Source organism: Sapajus apella, unplaced genomic scaffold, assembly GCF_009761245.1.
Source record: "Sapajus apella isolate SASKATOON/1434 unplaced genomic scaffold, GSC_monkey_1.0 scaffold36, whole genome shotgun sequence".
NCBI classification, from domain to species: domain Eukaryota; kingdom Metazoa; phylum Chordata; class Mammalia; order Primates; family Cebidae; genus Sapajus; species Sapajus apella.
In genome coordinates, this window is record NW_022436976.1 from 27,105,811 (window position 1) to 27,128,278 (window position 22,468).

At 44.6% G+C, this 22,468-nt stretch overlaps 1 long non-coding RNA gene across 1 annotated transcript; it reads right to left on the reverse strand.

The window, feature by feature from the left end:
• Positions 1-12,457: 12,457 nt before the first annotated feature.
• Positions 12,458-22,066, reverse strand: LOC116563962. Its single transcript, XR_004274659.1, has 2 exons — positions 17,472-22,066; positions 12,458-17,160 (listed from the first exon to the last, which is right to left on the reverse strand). It is a non-coding gene; the product is annotated as an uncharacterized LOC116563962 (long non-coding RNA).
• Positions 22,067-22,468: the final 402 nt, after the last annotated feature.

Consider the following 22,468-nt stretch of genomic DNA (forward strand, 5'->3'; position numbering starts at 1 on the left):
AAGCGTGTCCCCCCAAAAATTTATGTCCACCTGGAACATCAGATACGACCTTATTTGGAAACAGAATCACTGCAGATATAATTAAATGAGTTAAGATGAGTTCCCATTAGATTAGGGTGGGCCCTAATCCCATGACTGATGTCCTTATAAGTGGAAAAATGGAGAAGACATATGTGTGCAGAAGGACGACAATGTGAAGACACCCAGGGAGAACACCACGTGATGATGCAGGAGACACTGGAGTGCTGCAGCTGCAGCCAAGGTATACCAAGAAGTGCCAGCAACCACGGAAGCCAGGAAGGGGCAAGGAAGGATTCTCCCTTAGAGCCTTCAGAGAGAGTACAGCTCTGCTGATTCCTTGATTTCAGACTTCCAGCCTCCAGAAATGTGAGAGAATAAACTACTGTTGTTTGTCATGGCAGCCCCAGGAAACCAGCAGTCTCCAAACTTTTTAACACCAGGGACCAATTTTGTGGAAGACGATTTTTCCATGGACAGGGCAGGGGATGGAGAGGTGATTTCAGAATAAAACTGTTCCACATCAGATCTTCAGGCATTAGTTAACTTCCATAAGGAGTACACAATCTAGATCCCTGGCATGCATAGTTCACAACAGGGTTTGTGCTCCTTCGTGAATCTAATGCCACCACTGAGCTGACAGGAGCCGGAGCTCAGGTGGTAATGCTCAACCGCTGCTCACCTCCTGGTGTGCAGCCCAGTTCCTAATGGACCACAGATGGGTACTAGTCTGCATCCTGGGGGTTGGGAACCCTTGTATTAAATGTTTCACTCTTTCTTTTTGTACTCACCCTGATAGGATGTCTTGAGATTATTGGAAGAATATTTAGAAGAACCCAGTTAGAAGATCTGGGTTCAAATCATGATTTTACTACTCACCAGTTGTGTGACTCTAAAAAGAGACCTCATTTACTTGATCCCCAGTCTGATTGAGATACAAACATATAACAAAGAGGATTAATTTAGGGACCAAGAGTGATAAGAAATGAGATAGTGTTTTACAAACTATACAAGCTTTTCAGATGTTATTTGATGTTTTTTCTTCTTTAGTAGGCTTTCTGGAGGTTTGTTTATTTCACTTTTCCCCCCAAAGAATCAGCTCATGATTTATGAATTCTACTACTTTAATTTTATTGATTTTCTAATTCACTTATTATCCTTTATTTAATTGCTCTTTTTTTCATTTTGTTTTGCTGCTCACTTTTTAAATTCTTAGGTTAGACATATACTTATTTTCTTTTTACTTATTTTTAAGTACAAATATAAAAGCTACAAATTTACCTCTAACTATGACTTTACCTGCGTATACGTATATATTTTCATATCTTGTGTTCTCATTTTCTTCTTTTCTAAATAGTGTACAATTAGGTATTTTATTTTAAAATTTCTTCTTACTTGAGTTATTATTAGCATCGTCCTCTACCCTAAGCACTTACTAATTGCCCTTACTGATCTGGAGCTTGCATTGTTGTGATTATTATGCGGAAGCCTGAATCACAGCCTCCTACATACAACTTCCTCTCTGACATTTTTTCAAACAAATACATCATGGCTGTAAAGAAAAGTAGAGATTTTTATTTTCTCATCATAAAAGCATCAGCCATAGAATATTAGCAGCTTTCTGAATTCAGAAATTTTTCAACGGATAAATTACTAGAATGTTCTTCTCTCTTCCTCCTGTTCCACAAAGAACTAAAGAAATCAACACTCTTGCTGAAAAGGGGAATGTTACCAGCGCTACTCAATGGCCCTGACCATGACTTACGAATTAAATTCCCAGGGTCATAGGCTAAACATCAGTCGTCTTTAAGGCTTAAAACAAGATCCAATTTTTCTCTGAGACCTTCACAAATCACCTTAACACAGAGGAGTCTTTCCTTTCCCAAATAATACATTTTGCCCCCAAGTCTAGGACTTAGCCCTGACTCCCAAACTAGATAGTAAGTTCCTGGAGAGGGAGACTACGTCTTATACTTCTTTTCATCCCTTCTTACACCCCCTAGCATCTCACTTCTCGAATTACGTAATATGAAACCGTAAATGCTATGGTTAGTTACAATTCTTACAGGACATCTCCTGCGAGAAAGTGTAACTTTGAAATTTTGGGTCAGAGATTTTAAAACAGGCAAGTGATAAAATCAAGAGCCATTCAAAACCCTTCAAAATGCTTGAGGCAAATACCTTGGATGCATGCTTTGAGGAGAAAGAATATCCCAAACATTAACGAGCTACAGCTTTGTACACTATGAGGAAACAAAAATAGCATTTGATATTTATGTTCTTCCAAGGATGGTGGTGATGGCAATAAGAGACATACCATACAAACAATAATGTTGCACATGTGTAGAATACTTTATAACTCACAAAACTCTCCCCTGTGTGAGGTCATTCGATGCTCAAGGAAAACCCGAAAGGAAATCAAGTGAGGGACTATTATTCTCATTTTGGAAAACAGGTATTTGGGGCTTAGAAAAGATTGGCTAATCTGCCCAGGGTCATAAAGCTGGTAGTTAGTTGGAATAAAACTAAGCCTAGATCTTGATTCTCAGTCCCATATTCTTTAGGCTACCCCTACTCCAAATTGATTTGGGAACTCTTGGATAAACATTAGTCACTGACTTCAACACCTCGATATTCACTCATGAAATACCCTTGGGATAGTCACGTTCTCTGAGATACCAAAGGTAAAACACATAGTCTGTGCCCTCAAGGAGCTCATAGACATGTAACCTGATCATTATAATGTACAGAACAAAGCATAATTGCTGCAAGTGCTGTGAGAGAATTAGAATAACTCATAAGACTAGTAATAAGTAACACTTAACAGAGCACTCACTACGTGCCTGTTTCTGTCCTAAACACTCTGCATATGGAGTGGGTCACATTATGTACCACAATGCCTGGCTCATAACAAGAGCTTAAGAAAGAGCTTAAGAATAGCCAACCAACCATTTTTATTATTATATCTTTAAATATAAAATCAAGGATTATTATCTGAAAGAAAATGAATATTTAAAATTGAAATTATCCCGGACAACATAGTAGGAGAGCAAATAATTGACCAACAGGGAGAAGGTGGAGCTGGGTCCTAAAGAATAATAAAGGGCTCACAGACAAGGAGGGAAGAACATTCCAGGTAGAATAAGAACACTTGCAAAGACTTAGTGCCTGAACAGGTCTAGGAGAGGGTGAGGCAAGGAGGGGACGCATTGCCCTTTGGGCAGCCAGGACAATATACAGAAGAGGAAAAGGAGGTGGCCTCCAGCCAGAGAGCAGCAGAGGGGGGCTCTCCCTGTGCCTGGCCCAGGCACTGAGGGTGAGGCAGTGATTTTCCAAGGCTATTTGTTTGCAGGTTACGTTTTTCCTGAAAAGAATCCAAATGCTTTTGTTTTCACAGACAGCACCACAGTTTCCAAAGAAAAAAAATAGACTTCTTGGTCCAAGGGCTTTCCCTGAGAAATATCCTAATGGCTGTGGGCCAAGACAGGGTTCCACTAAGCACTTGACTCACAGCACAACAGTGTGGCAGGCTGGAATCTTCTTCAGAACCTGTAACGAAGTGAGAATTCATCCACTCCTGAGGAGATTTGTAAATATAAGTAATATGTCCTGTTGGTTCTGCCCCCAACCAAACGCTCCTATTCTGAACCCTCAATTCAGAATTGAGGTTCTCTGAATATGGCCTGCAGTGTGGAACCTCTGTGCCTGACAGGTCACTTCCTCCTCTTCCCTGTTTGGCATGGTCCTGAACTTCCTGCGAGACCAGCCTCAAGATTCTTCCTTTTAAGCCTTTCCTGGCAGTGGTGGCCCCAAATCCTGTCCCCAACACCGGGGTGGATGGGTAGCTTTGACTTCAGTGCTCCTATCAGAGCCATGGACACACTTCTGCTTACAGTCATCTCACTGCCGTGGAATTAAGCACCCCGTGTCCCCTACCCTACTACCCCCTGGCCTCCACCTGTAAACCAGTGTCAACCAAGGTTGGGGATGTAGTGAGCAGTCCACCTGGGTACAGGTTATATATAAGGGGATGCATTATCTGTAGTAAACTAAAAAAAAACCAAACAAACAAAAAGAAATTTAATAAAAGTCAGTCTTTTTGTTCATTGTCACGTGCAGGTAATTTTGAATAATGTCAAGGATAAAATAGTCTCTCTCACCAGGGCAAATGTCTCTTTCTCACACCACTTGGTATTTCACTCCTGTGGATACTTCCTAGTTTATTCTGTTCAGGAAAAGACTATGCTATTAGCGATACAACAGAACACTAGACGGAGTCTTTAGTCAGTCAAGTTACTCACTAAGACCTAGTATGTACCAGGTACCTTGCTAGCCATCTTACAACCACTATCTTTGTTCTTCCCAGCAATCCCTACCCGTAGGCATCTATACATACATCTCTATTGGGTTGTCAGATGAAGAAATTGAGTCTCAATGTCATCAGATGATTTGTCTACGGTCCTACCATAAGGAAATTCAAACCCAGATCTGGGTAGCCCAGAGTTTGCGTTCATTCTCCTGTGCTTCACTTCCACCCCTCTGTGAGTCCCTAGTGCCGTGCCTAGAACGATATGTCCACTCAGTACCAGGAGCTAGAACTGCAAGTCCCACATCCTTTACTTAAGGAGTCCACAGCTTAAAGCAGAAAGGAACTCATGCAACTCACCATGATTCAGTTTAGCATGTGACAAGCCGTTTTAGGAATAAAACTGGACAACCCTCAACTATTGAAGCCTTTAAGATACAAGGGAAGAGGAGAGTTGTCAAGAGAAGTAATTAGCACTGATTGAACTTACAGCAGATGCTGTTTTGGATACCTCACACATGCTCTCCTACTTGCGTCTTACTACAAACACCTCTGAGGTGGCTTTTATTATTCTGAGTTCTCAGATGGTGCTCAGACAAGTTAAGTGACCCAGCTGGGGTCACACAGCAACTAGGAGCTGGTAAAGCAGGGATTTGAGCAGAGGCCTCTTTGACTCAGAAGCCTGTGCTCTGGCCACAGCAGCACCCTAATGAGAAGGGAGTGAACATGTCCACCCACGAGTTCTGCCCAGGGACTAGGGCATACACTAGTGACCAATAGGATAAGGAAGATTTTAAAAATTATAATTTTTTGACTCTTTACAATTTACAAGATGCTTTCTTATCCATCATTGCATCCATATGAATTTGGCAAGGCAAGGACTGTCTCCATCTACAGATAAAAAAAAAAAAAAAAAAACAGAGGCTTTAGCAAAATTATACAATTTTCCGGAGATTCTATGAATCAGATGCAGAGTCTGGAATGACTTTACCACACTTACCCCATGGATTACCACATGTAATATACAGGTACATCTGATTAGCATCTGAGTCTTAAGGCAACCTAAAGAGGTAGGCTAGACAAGCCTAGCCCTCCCCCCTTACAGACAAAGACATGGAATTCAGAGATGGTAATGAACATATTTAAGTGGTGGAACTGGAACCAGAACTCAGGCCCTAAGATGAGTATACACTTTTCATTTTTATCACATAATGTGGAAAAAAATTATTCATTTCTTCGTTCAGCACCAAACTTGGGCAGGGCCACCAGAGAGTGGGCTTGTCCCTAAGAGCCCTTCCTTCCTCTAATAGCTCTGAGAGCCACCACTAATGCCACCACCAAATTGTGATATTAAAACACAACTAACTCTCTTAGATACTGAAGTCTGTTTTACCAATAAAAGGCAAAGAATGATCAAATGGTCAACTCCACCCCCAACATAACTGCATCTTAAATAAATCTGGGTTTATTCTCCCTTCCCCTAACCTTTTATAAAGTTCTCCTCCAGTTCTAAAGAAAGATATAAAATTGCTCCTCTACATATGAATTTCAGGCTTTCCACATCAAAACCCTATAATTACAAGCAATAAAACAACCAAAGTAAAGGCTAGAATGATTACAAAGCGAGAATATCAATTATGCACTGTCCCACTAAATTGGTTCCTGAAAAACCGAAGCTGTCATCTCTGTTGTTTCAGACACACCGGAGAAAGACAAGGCAGTATGGTGGGAAATGTCTGGGCCTGGGAACTATTGAGTATTCCAGGAGACCTGAGGCCCAGAGAGGTTAAGTAACGTGCTGAAGGTCACACAGCTTCCCACGGAGCTGAAAATGAAGACAGAATCTGAATTCAAGTCATTCTGCCTTCACATTGCTTCCCTGCCCTTTTGGAGTAAGCTGCATGGTGCTCTACCTTCAAAGCTGACTAAGAGCAAAGCCAAGAGGTGGTAACTATGTGCTTAGGGGCCTAGAGCTCCTGGCTACCCCTAACTGTCCTGGATTCTATAATCATCATGGTATAATGAATGAGAAAATCTTGAGACAAAAGAACTTCCAGATCATCCTCTTTGATTCTGCTTTATTGTACATGACAATGTCACTGCTCCACTCAGATTTCAGTGGGATTCTTTTTTTCCATTTAGCGGGTAAGGGGCTATAATGTGCTTTCAGTGGCCAGTGCCAGCAGCTCTTCTTGGGAGGACTGTCAGGTGCTGTGGCTCTCCAGCCTTGGGCAGGGATGATTCTGAGGTTTAACTCACACTCCTGAGTCCCCAGGCAGGATCAAGCTGAAGCCACTCTGCAAGTGGCATCTTAATGCCATTCCCCAAATTAGAGTCAAAGTAACTTTTACATTGCAGTGAAAACAACCTTGGGATGGATGTGACAGTTTCCTTTTTAAGGAATAAACACCAACACCACCTGTTTTACACTCAAAAAATCACTCTTTGCTTTGATTATTTAAATTCATTTGAAAGATCACATTGTTCTGACATTTTGCTCCATAAGCCTTCATTTTGTTACTGACTAAAAGCAATAAAAGTCTGATCAAGGTACTCAGTCTAATTTTCTGGCTGAGAGTCCATGATCCATTCATTCATTCGCAGCTGGGTCAAGCTTAGAACCAGCTACACTGACTGACCTTATCACATCTACCAAATCATGATCTGACCCTAGCAGCCACCCTGGGAAACAACCTAAGACCTACCTCACCACTGCCTGTGCTGTCACTCCAGCCATCTTGCTGTTCTTCTAACATGCCCAGCTTGTTCCCACCTCAGGGCCTTTATACCTGCTGTTTCCCCTGCTTGGAACACACTTGCTTCAGACCTTCTCCCTGCTCCCCTCCTCACTGCATCAGGGTTCTGCCAAATGCCACTTCCTCAAGGATCCTTTCTTGACTTTGCCATGTAAAATGATCCATCCCCTACTCTGTCTTTTTACAGTCTTAATCTTTCTTCATAATATTTATTACTATCTAAACTGATCTCGTGATTATTTACTTATGTGCTGTCCTTCTCCTCCAGGAGGATGCAAACTCCACGAGAGGAGATATTTTACCTGCCCAGTTCACTGTCACCTACATGGTGCCCAAAATAGAACCTGTGGGATGGCAGGCACTTGATGTATTTTTTGAATAAACAAAAAATGAAAGAATAACACTTCTCTTCTTCAGCCTTTTATTTGTGAAATAAAACTTTTCCAGAGAAAGACTGCAAAGGCTTGGAAACTGGGAGGCCTTCAGCTTTAATCCCATGGGTAAGTCTCTTATGTTACCTATGGGTCAAGGAACTCTCTACCTCAAAAACCTGCAGTGGCTCCCTGTTGCTTCAACAGAGGACAGTTGTTTATGAGAGTTTCCAGCCTAAGTAAAAACTCAAGGCCACTGAAATAAAATAATCTGACAATGACATTGTATGTGTGTGTATGTATGTTTCATAAACATTTACTGAGTGCTTGCTAAATGCCAGGCACTCCTGAAAGACTACAAAGATGTGATTCCACCCCAACCACCATCATTTTGGTAGTAGTAGAGGTGAGATATCCAAGGAGGTCATAGATGATTAAGAAAGAGAGACTTCGGCCAGGCGTGGTGGCTCACACCTGTAATTCCAGCATTTTGAGAGGCTGAGGCAGGTGGATTATCTGAAGTCAGGAGTTCAAGACCAGCCTGGCCAACATGGTAAAACCCCTTCTCTACAAAAAATACAAAATTATACAAGATTACCTTGGCATGGTGGTGCATGACTGTAATCTCAGCTACTTGGGAGGCTGAGGCCGGAGAATCACTTGAACCTGAGAGGGAGAGTTTATAGTGAGCTGAGATCGTGCCACTGCATTGCAGCCTGGGTGATAAGAGTGAAACTTTGTCTCAAATTTTTTTTTTAAAAAAGGAGAGACTTGTAAACAACATTAAAGGGTTAGTAAATGCCAGAATATAGTTCTACATGGGTACACGAGCAAGTGTGCAAAAGGAATTCATCTCCTTCATTTGGATATAGGCAGGAGTCCAGAAAAGCTCCCTAGAGGAAGCTACATTTCAGCTGAAGCTTGATGAACAGGGACTCCTCGGACAAGCTGGGAGGAGTAGTAGTGAGGACTGTTCCGTTCCATGCAGAGGAACAGCCTGAGCAAAGGCCAGGAAGGAGGAGGACACATTCTGGGAACTATAGGTGATAAGGTCAGTCCGAAGTGTGGACCGTGAGCTGGGGTTCAGTGAGAGACCAGGCTGAGAAGTAAGCAGGGTGTTTACAGAAAAGATCCCACCCTGGAATCAAGCAGGCCTGAGTTCAAGAGCTGACCATGTCACAAACTAGTCAGTCAGTCCTCTCTGGGCTCAACTTCCTCAGAAGCCAATGACCAGGAGGAGGGGGGCAAAGGATCACCAGCTCTCCAGTGAGGTTGGTGGAGGCATGAGGAGGAGGAACCAGAAGTGCTGGAAAGGCTTGTTTTGTTTCAAAACGAAATACTGAAAAATGTCCCCTTGCTTTGATTTGTTTTGAATCATATTTCACTTATTTCAAATTTGAAACTCATTAAAAGAGGATATAATGTTTGTGTGTTTATCTAGGGTGACTTGGATTAATAAAAGAGGCAGAGAAACTCTGGGTGAGGTGATCTTAAAGTCCCCTCTGATTCTCACCTCCAGCTCTACAATGGCTGACATCTGGGCATACGGGAAAAAGCAGAGAGATTCAGTGAATCAGATACTGAACTTGAAGTCAGACCCAACTTCTTCCAACTCAGACTTTGCCACTTACTTTCTTAGCAAGTTACCAAATGTCTTGGAATGTCAGCTTCCTCCTCTATAATATGATCTTTTCCTCATAGGCTTATTGTGAGATTTGAAATAGTGGATTTGCAAGCAACTGCCACATAGTAGGTGCTCAATAAATGTCAGCTGAGTATACTGTCTGACTGTTCTCTCCATATCCCTGTCTCTAATCATAATAGTTTCCTTCTGAATATCTACCGTCTGCTGAGTGTTGTCCACAGGCTATCTCTTTTACAAGCTGAAATTAACGACTTCATTCTTTGTTGTCAGTTGAGTTCATTGAGTTGCCTCAAGGCGGTTCTGACCCTCAGAATAGAGACACAATGTTTGATGGGAATTTAGGATATGCTGCCTGGAACCACACAAGGTTTAAAATCTTTTAAAATGTAAAGTGGCTTTTTATTACTTTGGAAACCTACCTACTGTACGTTTTTATTTCTAACCATTATACGTTTTCCCCTTACTTTCCACGTTTAACTCAAGGCTTCAAATACAAAAGCCAAGCTTGAAATAATCATAACATTTAAGCAATGAATGTAATGACAGCTTACATTTACATGGTAGGAGGATGTACACCCTATATTTAATAGCTTTAGCCATTTACAGCAAGAATTATCACAGGGACCCCAAAGAGAGAGGGTAGGAGGTAAATTCTAGGACTTTGACTAAAGATATCATAGTCATAAGCTGTTTTGGAAATGATTAAGTGATAAATACAGTAAATTCACCCCCAGTTCTGGGAACCCCACAGTGCAGACAGTAATTCTGCTTTTGCAGAATTACTCTGCAGAGGCGGAACTAATTATTATTATTGTTAAAAGGTCTAAACCTTAAGCCTGTGCCATTTTAGTCTATTTAGCTAGAAGGTCACTAAGTATGTAGAGGAGGTAACTCAGGTATGTGGAGCATCTATTGGTGATAGAGCATCAACTGCTTTATCACCTAAAACCTAACCTCCCTCCACATTCCATCTAAGCACTTGTAACTGGACCCCCCAAAAATATAGTGAGGGAAACCAACAATGTTGAATATCTACAGTGTGCAAGCTGCTTTATTATATAAAATATAGCAAAATGCATGCAATGCTTAATCATATATAAGGAATGCCAGTAAGCTCAGAAAGGAACCCTTCGCCTCTGCTGAGGAGGCAGCTGTGTGTGGTGTCATTCCTGGCTGCATCCCCATTGCCTAGTGTAGTGTCTGACGCATCCTGCAGGAATTAAGAATACAGAATAAGGAGCCAAAGTTTTGTAGATTCAAGTCCTACTTAGTAGCCGTGTGGCCTTAGATAAGTCACTTAACTTCTTTGTTCCTCAATTTTCTGCTTGTGAAATAGGATGCTCTTAATACCTCTCTCATACTGTAATTGTAGAATTAAATAAGTGTCAAATGCTTAAGACAGCGCTGGCAAATAGTAAGAGTTGCAAACATCATCACTTGTGGACTTGTTGGATGACGGGGACCTCAGCATCACCCAGTGATGTAAAGCACAATAAACTCCCTTTTCCAGGTGGGGAAACTGAAGAAAGTACACCTGCCTGGTCATCCAGTTCTTAATTGGCCTAAACAGGATTCCCACCTATGCCTAACTAACACTAATAACAAAACAGAACATTTAATTAGTTTTTTTTTAATGTCCTAGGCCTTTACAGATAGATACAATTACAACAATTACATGAGGTAAGTGTCAGTAACTCACATTTTACAGATGCAGAAACTGAGACTGAGGTTGAGTAATTTTCCCAAGGTCATATAGTCAGCAAATGTCAAATGTGGATTGTTTTGTTTGTTTTATATTTTTTTCAACTTTTATTTTATTTTGAAACAGGATCTCACTCTGTTGCCTAGGCTGGAGTGCAGTAGCAGGAACATGGCTCACTGCAGCCTCGACTTCCTGTGCTCAAGCAATCCTTCTGTCTCAGCCTCCTAGGTAACTGGACCCACACAGGAGCATACCACCATGCCTAATTGTTAAATTTTTTGTAGAAATAAGGTCTCACTTTGTTGCCCAGGCAGGTCGCAAACTCCTGGCCTCAAGCCATCCTCCCCCTTCTGTCTCCCAAAGTGCTAGGATTACAAGAGTGAGCCACTACACCTGTCCCAACTTCTATTTTAAAATTGGGGACACATGTGCAGGTTTGTTATCTCAGGTAAATTGCCTAATGCTGAGGTTTGGAGTATAATTGAACTTGTCACTCAGATAGTGAGTATAGCACCCAAGACATAGTTTTCCAGCTCTTGCTCTGCTCCTTCTCCCCCTAACTCTAGTAGTCTGCAGTGTCTATCCTTCCCATCGGTATGTTCATGCATACCCACCGTTTAGCTCCCACTTATAAGTGAGTTTACGTGGTTTTTGGTTTTCTTTGCCTGCTTAGTTCACTTAGGATAATGGCCTCCAGTTGCAGGCATGTTGCTGCAGAGGACATGATCTCATTCTTTTTATGGCTGCATAGTATTCCATCGTATATACGTGCCATATTTTCTTTATCCAACCCACCGTTGACAAGCACCTGGGTTGATTCCAAGTTTTTGCTATTGTGAATAGCGCTTCGATGAACACTGGGATTCATGTGTCTTTCTGGAAGAACCATTTATTTTCCTTTGGGTATAGACCCAGTAATGGGATTGCTGAGTGAAAAGGTTGTTCAACCCTGGATTATTTGAGAAGACCCAGGCCAGAGAACCTGATTGTCCTCTACATGGAAGAAGTGGGCCACTGTCCCTGGAACCTGAAATTCAGCGAGCTGAGCTGCAGATCTGGCTGGCGTTCCCGTGGCCAGGACTAGGAACTGAGGCTCTAGGAGGACTGGAGATTGAGGCTGGGGCTCTAATGCCGCGGTGGGTCAGTCGGCCTGGAATAAGGGTGTGGCCCGCAGCGCCAGTTTACAGCGCCCGGCTGGACCGCGGGGAGGAGCAAGAGCAGGAAGTGCCGCGAGCGCTCGCACCGAGGGAACCCCGGCGGCGCCCCGCCTTTGCCGGCGTCTGGGCTGGGCGTCCGCCGCCCTCCCCAGCCGCTCGCCCGCGCGTCCCTTTCGCGTTTAACCCCAGCCGCGCTGATTGCCTGCGATTACTCAGAATCGCCCCCACTTGCCTGGCTGAGTGACGAAAATCAGCAGTAGCTGTCCGAGGAACCCTATTCGCAAACAGGGGCGCTCACCCCAGTGGAAACACCCTAAGCAGGATCCCAGAAATCTGTTTCCCCCCATCCCCCGCTCCGACTCTCGCTCTCAGTGGAACTCCTCCGGGTCTCAGTTTGCCCATCTGAGCACAAGGTGTGAAGAATTTCAGCGCAATCGAAAAAAAGGTGTGGAAACGGCCCAAAATAATTTTGATCCGAAATAACTTTGAGAGTTTTATAGTCTAATCAACCATTGTTTGTTTTAATAAGGAACTGTATGCTTTCATGCAAAAAGGAGTAAACCCATCAGCCAAGAAAATTCGCCTGCGGTTCCTCTGTGGTTCTAGGTGTCCTATGTGACACCCCCAAGGAAGCGCTGCAGGGTCCTTTTCCGCTCCTGTCGGGCTGTTAACCTGTAACTCGCCGTGCATTTGATTCTTCCCGGTTAGTAGTTTTACAGTCTCGGTGACAACAGGTTGCATGGGGAAAGACTGGGTTTTGCAGCCAGACACATTGGGTTACAATATCTTGCTGTACCATTTTTAAAAATTATTATTTATTTATATATTTTTTGCCTGTGGGACCTTCGTCAAGCCATTTAAACGTGCCGAGCCTCAGCCTCCCTTCTATGATATAGGAAGAAGGAATCTCCCTGCAGGGTTTCTGGGAAGATTCGGGCTGCTGTCTGTCTAGGGCCTGCCACGTGCAGAGTTATCAGTGAAGAAGGGTGCTCACGGGTGGGCCGACGGTCTGAGCCTGGATTTCTCCCTCCTGCTCCTCCCGGGCTCCCGGGCTCAGCGCGAGGGCTGGGGCGTGGCCGGCTCCGAGCCTCCGGAGGACTGCGCAGCGGCGGTGGCACGGGTTCCTGCCTCCCCCACGGCTCGGCGCTGCTGGCGGGACCTGCGGCGACCTGTAGGCGGAAGGCTGTGGCTTTATTTACACAGAGGGCAGACGGTGGAGGCTGGCCTTGTAAGGACGAATCCCTGGCGGGCCTGGGGGGAGGCCAGGAAAGGCGGCCTTCGCCTGATAGGAATCTGTGAATAAATACGTGAACGGAAGAATGCATTGAAATTCCCTCCTAGGGTCACAGAAACGCGTTCCAAAGGCAGCCTTCGGAATCTGCCCACTCGCCCCCATCCCATTAATGCTTCAAATGAGTTATTGCCAGGCCAGGCGTCCTGCCTCCCATACCCCACCGTCCTAGGGCTGCCTTTGAGGTACGACATCAGGGCTGGGAGTGAGATCCGGGGCTAAACAAAGGGAAAGGGAACCCCGCTTTGCTGAGCACCTGCTATGTGCTAGGCACCTTTCCTATGTCATTTCATTGACTTTGATTCCCACAACGCTTTGGGGTAGGCAATGTCTTCCCACTTTGGTCTGGGAAAACTCTGGGTCAGATAGAAGTCACTCGCCCAAGAAAAAAGAGTGTAGGTGGAAAAGCTTGGATTCAAACACAAATCTGTCCTGGGTGCCTTTCATGCTACCGCAGAGCCCGGAGGAGCTGCAGAGGCCAGGAAAAGAAAGCATGCTGGCGAGAGCAGGGGAGCGGCGCGACTGCCCTGCTGTGTTTCCAGGCACCACCCCTTCCCGCGGTGTCCTTCGCCTGCCCGCTGGATTGCCAAAGCCTCTTCCAGCTCCATCCGTCAGGTCATTCAACGCCGCCCGGCCGGCTCACTCGCCGGATTTAGCAGCAGGAAGCCCCACGCCCAGCGATCACCGACCCAGAGCCCCTAGTCATGTCGTAGCCAAAACCAATGTAGTCCTGGCGGACTTACAGGTGCACCCAGGGTGCGTATTTCTCCTGCCTCCGCCTCAGTCCCGGCTTTGCATCCGGTCCTGGAGCAAAGGAAACTAGTCCAGTTACCTCTTTGCCCGGCAAGGCCCCACCCACGCCCACCCTCTGAGGCCCCAAACGGGTTTCTTCACTTTCCCTGACCCAGCTCCTGCCCGGGGGTGAGGAAGGAAGCCGGTTGCTCAATGTGCCGGAGGTGGCTAGTTCTGGTTCTCAGGCCACTCATCGACCAGCCAATCAGTCAGGTGGGCCCCAGCTAAAGACACCCTGCAGGTACAGTGACTTGAGCACCCAGAACCACTCAGCAAGTCCTTAGGGGTCCTCATGCAACATAACACGTGGACTCTGTGTGAGGTCCGATGGGGAAAATGAGCTGGATGAAGCAGGGCACTCCAGTCCTCTGGGTTCATCCTGCAGGCTTGCCCCAGGGCGGCACACTGACCTCTTGCTGGGCCTCCATCATATGCACCCAAGTGACCTTGGAAGACTTTCAAGCTTTTTTGCTTTTAGGCCTGTTGGCCAAGAGGAGAGTGTGGGCAGAAAATTCAGACCGTGACAGGAGGAATTCATTTACAAATATTTATTGAGTGGCAGCCATTGCACTAGACCCTTGGGATAGGGGAACCAGACACAGTCCCTGCCCCCAGGAGTCCCCATCTAGTGAGGAGTCAGACAGGTAATGGGACATTTTAATAGGATGCCCTGAGACATTTCCCAAGAGTGCATCTGGGAGAAAACCCTAAGATGGTGGGGTGAGAAGTGGGGAGGCATCTGAAAAAACTTTCTCAGACTCCAGACACTACCCCTTTCCTTCCTTTTTCCATCTTTCTATACTCATTTCTGGAGTACCTGCATCATGCTAGGAGATCAGGGAGCAGGAGGTGGTTTTCAAGGGAGAACAAGTCATGGTGTCACAGTGTTGTGGTTGAAATGCCAGCACTCCAGCTATAGCCACTTATTCTGTGCCCATGCGTGACTCACATAATCTCTCTGACCCTTGGTTCCTCAATCAGTAAAATAGGGATAATTGATAATACCTACTTCACAGAACAAGGCCTGGCCCAGGGTAGCCATTAATGAATGTAATCTTATATTATTTTGTGGTGGTTCACACTTTCTGTTTCTTACAACAACCCCATGTGGCTGACAGCACAGGTAACCTTATACCCATTTTACAGATGAGGATACAGACTCAGACAAATTAACTCGATGGCCGACGTCTGGTACATTTTCAAGATCAGGATTCTGGGGAAGAGTGACCTCCTGAAGTGGGGGGATATTATGACCTTCACCTGCCCTCCCTGAAACCCCAGATGACTGGTTGAGGCTGAATTGTCTGGGGAACTTCCTCTGACCTAAATCCAAACACCAGCCAGAGATACAAACATCCACACCCTCACCGTTTTTGCCCCAACTTGTCTTCATGCCAGGGGATTTCTCTTTCAGGAGCTACATTTAAAAAGGGAGAAATTATATGACAATTAGACACCTACTGTGTGGCAGACATTCCACAAGGCATGCTTGTGTGGGTTATTTTACCTTATGTGAGCCATTTTATGTGGACAGGGAAAAGAGGAGGATGATGGAGGAAGAGGAAAGAATCGACTTTTTCCAACCGCTCTCCATAATCAAACTTCACATCAGCACATATAACCCTGAGTGTTCTTTCTAAAATGAAAATGTGATCATACTCCAACTCCCTGGCTTAAAATCTCCCAGTAGTCTCCCCCTGTGTTCACAACAAAGTTGACACTGCGCAGACATGCTCAGCTAGCCACATCATCACGTCCGCTGTGCCCTCTGACCTCCTGACCTCTGCACATGCAGTTTCTTCTTCCTGAAGTGCCTTGCCAGCTCCCCACTTCCTTTCTTACTTTTACTTGGTTAAATCCTATTCATCCTTCAGCCCTCAGCTTTAAATGTTACTTCCTCTAAGAAGCCTCCTTGTCCACTCAGACAGGAATAGGCTCCTGCTACGTACTATGCTCTATACATACTATTCTCTGTTGTAAGTACCTGTTTAATAGTGTCCCACTAGGTAATAAGCTTCTTAGGATCAGGAACTGCGTCCTCTTCCTGTGTCCTCAGCACTAAGCATATTATGACTCCTAGTAGGCATTCAATAAATGTTTAGTAGATGGATAAGAAGAGGTTGAGCATAAAAATGATCCCCATTTAACAGAAGAGAAAACCAATCCCAAGGATGGGGGAAATGCCTATCTAAGGTCAGATAGCTGGTTAATGAAGGAGTGAAGCCTCTCTAAATCCACTCAGCATTGTTTCACTATTTCATTTATAATGAAGATTACACAAACTTCTAAGTTCTGTCATCAAAATTGTTCTTATCACTATCTTTCAACATTGCACAGAACAGGACCTGAGTCCTAATAATGTAATAATTATAAATACCAATTATGAGGTCTATAGTGAGTCCTGGGTCATGATTTTAGGTTCCCGAGACACATTATACCTCATGACATCTTCCACATGCCACCACTGTGATGTCTCTTCAACAGATGAGAAAGCTGATTCAGAGAGATTAAGCGATTTATGCAAGGATCCAGAGCCTTCAAATCCAAGTATTCTCCAACTCCTAAGCCCTGGTTCTTTCCACCTTACTGTGCAGCATCCTGGCATGGCTTAGAGCCGACTTCTTTTGTGGCCACACATCCCAGCTGGGCCTCAGTTCTCTCTCTGACAGGATACAGATGAGACCCCACAATCTCTAAGGATCCTCTGGGCTTGGTCCAAATGTCATACCAACACTGGCATTTTTCTCTGGCCACTTTTCCCTTCTTCCCTTGGGTTCCAGCATCTGCACAGACTCCACCTCTATGAAAAGACCTGGCAAGTGAAGCCATCGTTGTTCCCAGTCAGCGGCCACCTTGAGAACCGGGCAGGTAGGGGCAGATCCTCCCATCCACAGGTGTCTGAACAAACAAATTGTTTAGCAATTAAACACACACTTTGCCAGAGCTCCCACGGTCTTTATGGACTCCAAAGAACTGCTCCCAACTCTAGGGTCACTCACTGCCAGATCTTCCTTCAGTTGCTTGTATTGATTTATTCATTTAGCAAATATTTGAGCACCTATTACATGCCTGACATAGTTCTTTTCACTAACGATGTTCCCCTTGGAGCCCTGGAACTTCTTCTTTTTTTTTTTTTTGAGACGGAGTTTCACTCATGTTACCCAGGCTGGAGTGCAATGGCGCGATCTCGGCTCACCGCAACCTCCGCCTCCTGGGTTCAGGCAATTCTCCTGCCTCAGCCTCCTGAGTAGCTGGGATTACAGGTATGCACCACCATGCCCAGCTAATTTTTTGTATTTTTGGTAGAGACGGGGTTTCACCATGTTGACCAGGATGGTCTCGATCTCTTGACCTCGTGATCCACCCGCCTCGGCCTCCCAAAGTGCTGGGATTACAGGCTTGAGCCACCGCGCCCGGCTGGAACTTCTTCAACTATCTGAGATGAGGAAATTCTTCCAAACAGTCTTATACTAGACTAGAAGTTCCATGAAGGCAGGAGCTACGTCTGTTTTGTTTGTTATTCTATCCATTACCTAGCACTGTGGCTGACATGTGGTAGGTCTCATTAAATGTTTGTTGGATGACTGAGCGGGTAACTATTAAATGATCCATTTATCTCCAAAATGTTGTATCTAATCCTCTACTTTGAGAAAAGAGTCATGGCATTTAGAATCAAAAGGGACCATTGAGGGGAAAAAAAAGCTACCCTAATGCCCTCATTTTATAGAAAGGGAGCCCCAGAGAGAAGAGATACAGAGTTCAGGGCAGAGTCTGGAGTACACTCCAGGCCTCTGGACTTTGGCCTAAGCACTTTCTCTGAGTTGGGACCCGGCTCCAAAACCCTAAACATATTCTCATCTCATTCTCACAGCAGCCTTCTGGGGCAGGGGAAGGAGAAGGGAAGCACTACCTTTGCCAAACGACAGGAGAGAAAATTGAGGCTCAGAGATGTGAAGTGGAGTGGCTTCCCAACCCCAGGTCATACAACCAAGCATCTCAGGGTTTCTCCTCCTTAACAAATGCTCATTCCACTCATCTCCCTTCCCACTGCTTGCTGCTTTCAAAAGTCTTAAAAGAGATGTGAAAGGACAAACCCTAGAGTTGCAAAGACCTTCCTCTTTGTTATTCATTCTGCTTCTGAAAGGTTGGGTCAATCCTCCACCCAGGACAAATAGTAAATCCATTCAGACATTCATAATCACCATCCATTCTTATAGGGGGCTGGTGGCCCAAATGCTTGCCTCAGAGGCCAAATGCTCTCCAGTGACGCTGAGGACATCTTTTCCCTTCTGTGATGGCAGTAGGTGAGCAGGGACCAGGGGTCTTTGGGAGACTGTTAGACCCTATCTCAAATCTCAGACAGCCCTCTAGACTCCATACACACCAGGTCTGTCTGACTACACGCTCATCCAGGCCACAGGTCCCTGCCTCCATATCGTGGCTGGTGCCACCTCAGCAGCCTCATACTATAGTGATGGGTATAGGGGAGAGAGAGATGTCTTGAAAGAGGCCAGGTACCTCAGCAAAAGAAGAAGAAAAAGGGCCAAATGAGAGCAAGAGTAGCAATCGTACCCTCCGGACAATGACACCCGAGTGACCTGGAGTGGAGATTTTTATCTCTGGGGCAAAGAATCTTAGTTACTCAGGAATGAAAAGATAATGCCTTTCTTTTTTGTAACAGAGGAGAGGCAGGATCAGTATGCCGCCATCCTATTTCATGATTTAGAGATAATTTACAACTATATTAAAAGACAGAATGTCCCACCAATAACTTTAAAATGCCAGTGTGGCCTGCTGTTGGACAGCACAGGGCAGGACCTTGCATTGCTCTACACCAGCTAAATAATCCTGAGCAAATCATCTGGCCCTCCTGAAGCTGTCTCCTGGGCTAAACAGTGGCACTAATGGGTAAGTGTGTGTGAGAATTAAACGATGTCACTGATATAAAGCACCAAGCACCATGCCTGGCACACAGGGTGCTAAACAAATATTGCTTTTTTTTTTTTTTTAAAGAATGGGGAATGAATTATGCTTTGGAAATCAAATAGTCATGGAAAAACCAAGTCCCCCCCTACGCCCCTCCCTCAGCAAAGTAAAGTTTCACTAGGGCTTAATAGACCCATTTCCCAATAGTTTCTTCAAGGATCAGCCCTCACACTGTGTGACTAGCCTCCCACACAGTGGGTTTGTATGCTTCCTTTCCTATTCTCTTTGAGCCAGGCCTCGCCAGCAAAAATGCATCTAGCCACTCAAAACGCCCTCATTACAACTCACCCAGCAGGATTCCCACATACCAATTGGCATGTGCACACATATACTAAAAACGCATGCAATGCGATGCAGCCCGATAAAGCGCGTGGCTCCTTTCCATATACTTTCAACAAACGGTATAGCAGAGTGGAAAGAGCAGGAGCTGTGGGGCTTGATGGGTGTGGGTTCAAAGCTATTTCCTTCTTTTAACAATGGTGTGATCTTAATTTAAGCAAGTCCATAAATCTTGGTCCCCTTCCTCCAAAAGATGGTAATTATAATACTTAGCTTTTGGTCTTGTTTTAAGGATCAAATAAACAATGTGTATAAAATAATGGTCTGATATGCTACAGGTGCTTAAAGATATTTATTGCATAAAGTGCCGAAAATTTGAAATGAGAGGAAAGAAGGGAGAGCCTAGCACTGAGCTCACCTAATATGGTGTTTTACCCAGTGAAGTGGTCTCTCTGTTTCCAGCCTCCTTTGGGGCTATTTGCTTCTGACACTAAGACTTTGATCTAAGCTGGCCTTGCTCTGTTATTAAGCTGTTTTCGTTTTGCCTCAATAGACTTGACAGTACACTGAGAGTGAACGCTATGTTTCCCATCTACATCCCCCCACCTCTATCCCAAATGCCCAGTGCACAGCTGGGGACAGCAGGGATCCTCAATAAGGCCCAGAGAAGACAAGGGGACTTCTTTTCACCTCAAAGCTCTTTTCATGCCCTCACTCCTGCCCTTCTTCCCCTGCCTCTTTAGGCCTGGTTGGGTGAGATAGCCAGCAGTGAGCAGAAAGAGCAGGGACAGAGAAGGGTATAGGAGAGCCACTTCAGAGGGGGCTGGCATTTTGAAATGGAAACAAAACAAAAAGCATTACAAAAAGAAAGAAACTCCACTGCCCCCGCTCCTGCTCCTTCCCTCCTCATTCATCTGTCAAAATGTCACATAAGGAAGAAGATAAAGTGAAGCAGTCCATACCTGAGACAGATTAGAATTTGAGAATTATATGGGCAACTATCTTCCATAATGCAGAGAGCTTTTGACCAGCTTTGTCCTATTTTACCTGCACACCATCTTAGTGAAGAAGACATAGCTAGTCCATTCTCAATAGTGAAACTGAGGGTAAAGAAAGTATAGCCATTTGACTGAGATCACCCAAGAGGGAAATACTAGATGTAGGGTATAGAGAGAAAAGAGAGGGAGATTTGAGACACAGACAAACAATAGGGAAGACCACGTGAAAACAGAGGCAGGGAATGGAGCTGTGCTTCCACAAGCCAAGCAACCCCAGAAGTCACCAGAAGCTGCAAAAGGCAGAGAATGGGTTCTTCCTAAGGGCCCTCAGAGAGAGCGTGGCCCTGACAACACCTTGATTTCAACTGCTTTACCTTCTAAAACCATGAGAGAATACATTTCTGTTGCTTTATGCTACAAAGCTTGTGGTCATTTGTTACAGCAGCTACAGGACACAATAGCAGTAGAAAGTATGCCTCTCGCTGGCTTGATGCCCCATCCACCCCTTGAATCTTCCATCTTACTGGACGCATAGTAGGGCCTCTATAAAAGCCCTTATGAGGGACTGATTATGAAAGGCCTTGTTGTGAGCCATCCTCTGTTTTCAGCTGGGTTACCTATCCTAATGGTTGACCAAAGCCAAATAAATTTCATGAAGACAGCACAGTCGGGTGCATCAATGAGCATGGCAGGTGACTAGCATCTACTGAGTGCTCATCCTGGGCTAGACATTCTACCCATGCTGTTTCACTTAGGCTTCTTTCGCTCAACATATGTTATTGAGCACCTGTTTTCAAGTAGGCCTACTTTACCAAGAAGGAAACTGAAGCTCAGGGAGGGGCAGTAACGTGCTTGAGATCTCACAGTGAACAAGTGGTAGTGTCAGGACTCCCAATGTTATTTTTCACTTTATTAAGCTACCATGGTTTATGACGTGAACAGAATTAAGACAGAGAGCATGAAGGGAAGGGAGAAAAAGGGTGGAGAAAAGTGATTCAGTACTGGCAGACGCTGTGCTTTTTTTTCATAGTCTGGGAGCAATTAGGTAGCACACCTCTGACTTTCAATTTGTAGGGCTAAATTTAAACCTTGAGTCATCTTTTTCTGTGATCGATATGTATCTATATGAGCAAAATTAATCATATTGTAAAGCTGCCATGGGAATTCTAGATAGCATTGCAACCATGGTACAAAGCGCAAGCAAGAAAGCAGGACGCCATTGCCGCAGACGAAAAAGCATTGGTCCCAAAGGCATGTGTGTGAATGGCCCCTAGGCAGCCACCTAATTCTCCTCATTGCCCTGGTTTGGTTAAGATAAATGCTAATCAGTGAGCCATCCAGGGCTCAACTCACCTGGAGCATCAGTGCAGGCTCTTCCTTGCCATTTCATAAAGGGGCCACATATTCATAAAATCCAGCAAGTATTTACTGAGCACTTACTGTGCTCCAGGTTCTGGGAACACAGCAGAAAACAAAACCAAGTCTGCTCTTATAGAGGTGACATACTACTCTGGGGAGAGATAAAATTAAAAAACAAATGAGTAAGTATCTAATATGTCATCGATAAGTGAAAAGAGGAAAACTAAAATGGAGGACTGGCAGTGCTTGGAGGTGTTTTTCTACATTAAGTCGTCAGGGAAGGCCTTTCTGATATGGTGCCATGTGGGGAGAAGCCTAAGGAAGTGAGAGGATGAAACCTACAGATATCAGGAGGACAAGAGAACTATATATATGTATGTATGTGTGTATATATATATATATGTGTGTATATGTATGTATATATATGTGTATATAGATATATGTGTGTGTGTGTGTGTATATATATATATATATACACACATATATATGTATATATATATACACACATATATATATATGTGTATATATATATATATATATACACACACACACACACACACACATATTTGGTCATATATATGTATACATATGACCTAAAACAACAATGTGCTTGGGAAGTTCCAGTAACAGCCAGAAGGCCTTTGAGGTTGGAGCAGACTGAGCTAAGAGGGAGATCAGAGAGTGCCAGAAGACAGGTCACACAGAGCCTTGCAGGCCATGGTGATGAGAAGCCACTGGAGGGGGTGGCACAGAGGAGCAGCAAGGTCTGGTTCAGTTTACAGAAGGACTGCCCCGCATGGAGAACCAA